The following is an 8,060-nucleotide window of genomic DNA, read 5'->3' on the forward strand; positions in this document are numbered from 1 at the left end:
TGAGGTTACTGCTGCTGCTGCTGCTGCTAAGTCGCTTCTGTGGTGTCCGATTCTGTGCGACCCCAGAGACGGCAGCCCACCAGGGTCCCCCGTCCCTGGGATTCTCCAGGCAAGAACACTGGAGTGGGTTGCCATTTCCTTCTCCAATGCATGAAAGTGAAAGTGAAGTCTCTCAGTCGTGTCCAACTCTTAGCGACCCCATGGACTGCAACCTACTAGGCTCCTTCATCCATGGGATTTTCCAGGCAAGAGTACTGGAGTGGGTTGCCATTGCCTTCTCCGCTAATTGAGGCTACTGTTTCTTAATTTTTTACACTATACACTTTATTGTTTGTTATTCATATGTAAATATATATTTAAAGCATACATAAATTCATGGGAATGATGAGTAAATAAGGAAAACGGTTATTTTCAGGGAAGTTAGATAAATGTAGTCAGAGATGGAACACAGGGAGCGTTAACTGTGCCTGTAATAATTTATTTCTTTAAAGATCATTTGAGACATTTTGAAAAGATACCATGATTCTTTAAATGGCTGATTTACTCTCTATAACTCTCTGCATGTTGGACTTATTCTAAGTAAATTGGCGGGGAGGAGGGTGAGGTGCAGAATTGACATTCACTGAGCTTTTACTGTGTGCCAGTCATGATGTTAAAAACCTTTACTTACAATTTCATATATTTCTCTTACAAACCTCTATAAAATGGTCATCACTTAGGTCGGTTGAAATATTCAGAAACGTCTGGTTCCAAACACTGTAGAGGCGTTTTGCTAAACCATGAATTTTTAAAATGTGTCTCTGAAGCAAAGCATGATGAACCCAAAGCTTTTATTCAAGTTTAATTTGTCTCTCTAAGTCCCTTGAGCACTAATATGGCATGAAAATACCTGGTGTTTCCAATTTTCCATGGTGCCTTAGCACAAGCTTTTAATACAATCATCAAGATTGTGTGCTAATATGATAAAAGTTCTAAAATACATTTGCCAAATGATATGGACAGTGTGCCACAAAAAAGCAGAAGCAATTTCTGAAACATCTTCTAAAGTTATTTGCCATTCTCTCCCTCAGTGTAGTTAACAGGAAAATTGCCTGGATGTGACTTTGGCTGTGATGCTCGCTGTCTCAGTTACTCTCCTTCCGGCTTGCCTGCCCAAAATTTAAACCTAGAACAAGGGTTTCAGATTGGGGAAAAGGAAGGGATTGGAATAACTTCTTTCCTTAGACTTTCCTAGGTAAAATCAATGGTTGAATACATAAAATAGAAAAATCTATTACATTTTTAATCACTTTCTACAGCTTTTTTAAAGAATTTCTCTAAATTACATGCTTTGAGGTGAAATGCTGCTGTGTCACAGGAAATACCAATATTTAACATTATTAGATGGTTTCAAAATACTTTCTAGGGTGTCCACACTAATTGATTCTGCAGTAATAGTACATGAATTTTCCTATTGTGTCATAATCTATCACATGATATTATCAGGCTTTTAAATTTGTGAATTTAATTTGTGAAATTTAAATTTGTGAATCTTAAATTTGTGAATCTGATTGATGTGAAATGCTATTATTATTGTTTTAATTTGTACCTCTAGATCCTTGAGGAGTTAGGAAAGAATATTTTCTTTTTTTTTTTGGTCTTAATTTCTTCTGTGAATTGCCCATTCACATCCCTCATCTACTTTTAAACGTATTTATTTATGATTTTCATATTGCTTTGTAAGAGTTCTTTATATACCTTGGATACAAATCTTTTTTCACCATTATATATTGAAACTATTGTTTCTAAGCTAATAAAATACTTGATATTTTGTGTACCTAGAAACTCTGCCACATTATTGTATTAAAATTTTAGCTGGAAAATGTAAGCATTGGATGAATACTCATTCCAGGTATACCACTGACTTAATTGGAAAATAAAAATCTCAGAGCTCAGGGCTTCTTCCTGACAAATTTAATTACTCAAAGTTGGGCCCTTTGAAAAGTTTATTTTTTATAAAGCTACAGTAATCAAGATTACGTGCTACTGGCAAATGAACAGACACATATAGCAATGGAACCAAAGAGAGAGCCCAGAAATAGCTCCACAAAAATATAGTCAACTGCCTTTTGACAAAGGAACAAAGGCCATTCAATGGAGAAAGGATAATCTTTATAACAAACAGTGCTAGACTAATTAAACATCTATTAGTAAAATAATAATATTACCCATTTCAAAAAATTAGCAAAAAATAGATCATAGATTTCAATATAAAACTTCCAAAAGAAAACACAGAGAAAATCTGTCTGCCTTTGGATTTGGCAATGAGCTTTTAGATACAACTAAAGTAGAATTTGTGAAAGAACAAAATTATATATTAAACTTCATTAAAAGGAAATACTTTAAAACTTCGGCTCTGTAAAAGACATCATGGGAAACAAAAGACAAGCCACATACTGAAAGAAAATATCTGCAAACCATGTAACTGATTAAGGATTTTTATCTAAAACGTAGCCCAAAATCTTAAAACTCAACAATAAGAAAATAACAACTCAATTAAGAAACAGGTGAAAAATCTGAGTAGGTATATTAATGGAGAAGAATGAGATATAACTAGATACTTATTGAAAAGGCTAAAATCCAAAAACAGTGGAAATACCAAATGCTGGTGAGGATGAGGAACAACTGACATTTTCATTCACTGTTGGTTGGAATGCAAAACAGTATAGCCACTTTGGAAGCTTTTTGGACAGCTTGTTACAGAGCTAAACATAGTCTCAACATATGATCCAGCAATTATATCAGAGATATTTTTCCAATTGATTTGAAACCATATGTCAAGACAAAGATCTGCACATGAATGTTTGTAGCAGCTTTATTCGAAGCAACTGGAGAGAAGATATCCCCAATAAGTTAATGGATAAACAAATAGTGACACATCCATACAATAGAATGTTGTTTGCCACTTCAAAATAAATGAGCTATAAAGATATGAAGGAGTTTAACAGAAAGAGATTCACAGACTTAGAAAACAAACTTATGGTTGCCAGGGGTGAACAGACAGTTAGGGAGCTTGGGATGGTCATGTACACACTGTTGCTGCTGCTGCTGCTAAGTCGCTTCAGTCGTATCCGACTGTGCGACCCCAGAGATGGCAGCCCACCAGGCTCCCTCGTCCCTGGGATTCTCCAGGCAAGAACACTGGAGTAGGTTGCCATTTCCTTCTCCAATGCATGAAAGTGAAAAGTGAAAGTGAAGTTGCTCAGTTGTGTCCAGCTCCTAATGAACCCATGGACTGCAGCCCACCAGGCGCCTCCGTCGATGGGACTTTCCAGGCAAGAGTACTGGAGTGGGTTGCCATTGCCTTCTCCGCATATACACACTGCTATATTTAAAATGGATAACCGACAAGGACCTATTGCATAGCATAGGAAACTCGGCTCGGTGTTATGTGGCAGCCTGAATGGAAGAGGGTTTGGGGGAGAATGGATTGCACATATATGTATAGCTGAGTCCCTTCACTGCTCACCTGAAACTATCACAACATTGTTAATCGTCTATGTGCTATGTGCTTGTGCTGTGTTTAGTCGCTCAGCTGAGTCCAACTCTTTGCAACCCAAAGGACTGTAGCCTGCCTGGCACCTCTGTCCCTGGGGATTCTCCAGGCAAGAATACTGGCGTGGGTTACCACGCCCTTCTCCAGGGGATCTTCCCAACCGAGGAATCGAACCAGGGTCTCCTGCATTGCAGGCGGATTCTTTACCAGCTGAGCTACCAGGGCAGTCCTAATTGGCTATATGCCAATACAAAATTAAAAGTTCAAAAAAAAAAAAAAAAGTTTTAAATACATCTTACTAAGGGAAAGTAATCAATCTGAAAAGTCTACATATCATATGATTCTAACTAAATGACATTCTGGAAAAACTGCAACCATGGAAACAGTAAAACACCAGTTGTATATAAACCATGTTTTTATTTTCTGTATTCTGTGCTACTTTGATATCTTGGGGCCTGTGTTCTCAGGAAGGTATTGAGAGGGTAACAGGTAGGAAGGCCAGAGGTCCCCAAGTGGCAGGAGGAAATAAACTGATGTGTTTTTTTTTTTTTTTCCTTCTCTGTTGATGAAACCGGTTCTGCCTAAGGCTAACCTTTTTTTTTTTCCTTTTCTCAAACTGTGGGCTGGGAATGGCTCAACAGACCAGTATTCATGTTTGTTGTTTCTTGGGGGGGGGGGGGGGGGTGGGGAGGGGAAGACACACCTTGTGAAGTCCTATCTCAAAAATGCATATTGTGGGAGAGGGGCCTGGTGAAACTTCTCAGCCTTGACGTGTTTCTTTTATCTGATTAGAAACTAACAGAGATAAAATGCCTTGCTAAAAACTAACTAACAGGCACTCTTTCTGTCCCCTTCTGATGTCTAAGTCAGAAGTTTTCCCTATCTCTATTATACTTTTTTTTTTCTCATTAATATCTATTTTTTTTTACAACTTAATTTTTTTTAATTTCAAAACTTTAACAAATATGATCACTCTCAAAATACAAGAATGAAATTTCCTCATGTATCCACATATGTTTCAAATCTTTTGAAAAGATTATACCCTAAATACTTTTTTTTTAATTTTAAAATCTTTAATTCTTACATGTGTTCCCAAACATGAACCCCCCTCCCACCTCCCTCCCCATAACATCTCTCTGGGTCATCCCCATGCACCAGCCCCAAGCATGCTGTATCCTGCGTCAGACATTGACTGGCGATTCGATTCTTACATGATAGTATACATGTTAGAATGCCATTCTCCCAAATCATCCCACCCTCTCCCTCTTCCTCTGAGTCCAAAAGTCCGTTATACACATCTGTGTCTTTTTTGCTGTCTTGCATACAGGGTCATCATTGCCATCTTTCTAAATTCCATATATATGTGTTAGTATACTGTATTGGTGTTTTTCTTTCTGGCTTACTTAAAACTTTGCGCAAAAGCTCCAAGTGATCAAGCATCATCTCTGGCCGCAGATTGAATTCCTCTCCTCCAGAGGCCACAAATCCATGCGTAGCACATGGCTCGCAACAGCAAACTTTCAGTATTGTCTCTCCCCAAATTAACTAATTCCTAGAGCTGTCAACGGGGTCGCACACAGTTGAACACAACTGAAGTGACTTAGCAGCAGAGCTGGCAAACCACTTCTCTGAGAGCATGTCTTTGATATGTAAACCAAGCAATCCTGAGCTCTTACCAACAACCTCTCCTTTATCTAACTCTCACACACTGGGCTTCCTTGGTAGCTCAGATAGTCAAGAGTCTGCCTACAGTGCAGGAGCCCCAGGTTCCATCCCTGGGTCAGGAAGATCCCCTGGAGAAGGAAATGGCAACCCACTCTAGTACTCTTGCCTAGAAAATCCCATGGATAGAGGAGCCTGGTGGGCTGTAGTTCATGGGGTCACCAAGAGTCAGACACGACTGAGCAACTAATACTGAACACTGAACAGCCACTGGGCAGATAAAAATGGCCTTGATCGCTTTGTTCATGAGAAAGATATCATATAAAGTCCAACTGTGGCATGTCCGACAAACACATACCCAGCAGTCCTCAAAACAGGGCTTCCGTGGTGGATGCTAGTAAAGAATGCAGGAGACTGCCTGCAAGGCAGGACACCTGGTTTCAGTCTTTGAGCCAGGAAGATTCCCTGGAGTAGGAAAGGGCAATCCACCACCCCATCTCAAAACAGTCAAGATAATAAAAAACAAAGGAAGTCTGAGAAACTCCACAGCCAAGAGGAGCCAAAGGGAACATAATCATTTAACTGTAATGTGGTGTCCTGGACAGGATCCTAAAATAGAAAAGGACACTAGGTAAAAAATGAGGAAATCTGAATAAACTATGAATTTTAGTTAATACTACTGTGTCAATATAACTATCATAATTGTCATACTAATAAAAGGGAAACTGAGTGCATGACAAATGAGAATTCCCTTGAACTATTCTCTCGAACTATTCTCTCAACTTTTCTGTAAGTCTGCAACTCCTCTAAAAAATAGTCTAGTTAAGAAATGAAATGCAATCAATTTTCACGCTAAGGGGAAATCTCAAACACTCAAAATACTATATTTCAATATCAGAGAAGAGGATTGTAATTTCTGACACCAGTTTTAAAAAATATACACCAACTGAATAGGAGAAATTAGACAGAACACATTCTACTAAATATTTCCAGAACTCAAGGTACTTACACATAGTGGAAAGCTTTAGAAACAAAACATTTATAATCTTGCATATTTGTAAGGAAAGAGAGAGAAACAAAGAGTAGCAAGAATAATTTATTGACACAGTTGATTTCTTGAATTATGAAATAATATTTTTTCCCCTCAGAATTTCTCCAGGTCGATGTAATCCACAGGCACACAAAAGTTTAGGTAAAGTAAAATAAGCCCTAGTTATCCAACTGTGTTGGATATGTTTCATAAGGCAGACAACAAGAAAAGTAGAGAGAGGGAGTGGATGTTTCTAAATGAAATCAATTTACTTACAAACATGACTTCAAAATATCTGCAGGTTGTCTTAATGCAATAGAATCAGATCCAACAATTGACTTTATTAATCATAGCACGTGAAGCAAATCACAGGGCTGCTAGGAATGACCCGTTGGGTTATCAGCCAAATGCTATCATATATTAGGTATGTAACCAGCAAGGGTTAATTTTGAACCTGCTGCTTTAGGAGATATCTGCAAGAATTAAATGGTCTTTTTATTTTGTTGCCGTTCCTCTCCCCATCTTCAATTCATAAAAGAAACTGGCATCCAGGCCCCAAGAAAACAGTTATTTTAAGGCAGTAGCCTGCCATCTTCTCAGTCAGCTGGCTTCCCAAATAAAGTCCCTTCCTTGTCTCAACCCTGAGTCCCCCAGATTTATTAGCCTATCATGTGGTGAGAAGAGTGAGCTTGGACAAAAGCTATTTAGGGCAAAATAGCCACCTAAAAGAAAGAATTTAAGTGCTCACTTGCTTACTACATATACAAAAACTGGAACAATACAAATATGAGCATGGCCTTTGCATAAAGATGATATGAAAATTCTTGAAGCATTTCATATTTTGGTGCCAAGGTAATAGTAACATCATACAAAAGAGTTGAGGGGCGGTCCTAAGATGGCAGAGGAATAGGACGAGGAGACCATTTTCTCCCTCACAAATTCATCAAAAGAATATTTCACGCTGAGTAAACTTCACAAAACAACTTCTGAATGCTGGTAGAGGACATTAGGCATCCAGAAAAGCAGGTCATTGTCTTCAAAAACAGATTTTTAACCTTTGCTTTTTGGTATTTGTTATCAATTTTGTACCTTTAAATACCCAATCTTCAGTACCCAGTTTTACTTGAGAGCGAGATAACAGGCTTGACCGCTCTCTCCTCCTTTGGACTCTCCTTTTTCTCCACCAGGTTGTCTCTGTCTCCTCCCTCCCCCCTTCTCTTCTCTACCCAACTCTGTGAATCTCTGTGTGTTCCAGACGGTGGAGAACACTTAGGGAATTGGTTACTGGCTGGATCTGTCTCTCTCCTTTTCATTTCCCTCTTTTACCCTCCTGGCCACCTCTGTCTCCTTTCTCCCTCTCCTCTTCCCTGTATAACTCCGTGAACACCTCTGAGCAGTCCAGACAGTGGAGCACACATAAGGAACTACATCCTCTTCTGATCCCACCTCATCTCATTCCAGTCACCTCTAACTCCACGCTCCCTCTTCTCTTCTCCATGTAACTCAGTGAACCTCTCTGGGTGTCCCTCAATGTGGAGAAACTTTTCATCTGTAACCTAGATGTCTTATCATCGGTGCTATATAGATGGAGAAGTCTTGAAGCTACTGTAAAAATAAAACTGAAAATCAGAAGCAGAAGGCTTAAGTCCAAATCCTGAGAACATCAGAGAACTCCTGAATCCAGGGAACATTAATCGATAGGAGCTCATCAAACACCTCCATACCTACACTGAAACCAAGCACCACCCAAGGGCCAACAAGCTCCAGAGCAAGACATACCACACAAATTCTCCAGCAACACAGGAACACACCCTTGAGCGTCAATATACAGGC

The 8,060-nt window shown here is 39.1% G+C and overlaps 1 non-coding gene across 1 annotated transcript; it reads left to right on the top strand.

Moving 5' to 3' along the window:
- Positions 1 to 6,967: 6,967 nt before the first annotated feature.
- LOC138430642 (U6 spliceosomal RNA) lies at positions 6,968 to 7,071 on the top strand. The gene has a single exon (XR_011253325.1). It is a non-coding gene; the product is annotated as a U6 spliceosomal RNA (small nuclear RNA).
- The last annotated feature ends 989 nt before the right edge of the window (positions 7,072 to 8,060 follow it).

The sequence above is a fragment of the Ovis canadensis genome, chromosome 25, assembly GCF_042477335.2.
Source record: "Ovis canadensis isolate MfBH-ARS-UI-01 breed Bighorn chromosome 25, ARS-UI_OviCan_v2, whole genome shotgun sequence".
Lineage (NCBI taxonomy): Eukaryota > Metazoa > Chordata > Mammalia > Artiodactyla > Bovidae > Ovis > Ovis canadensis.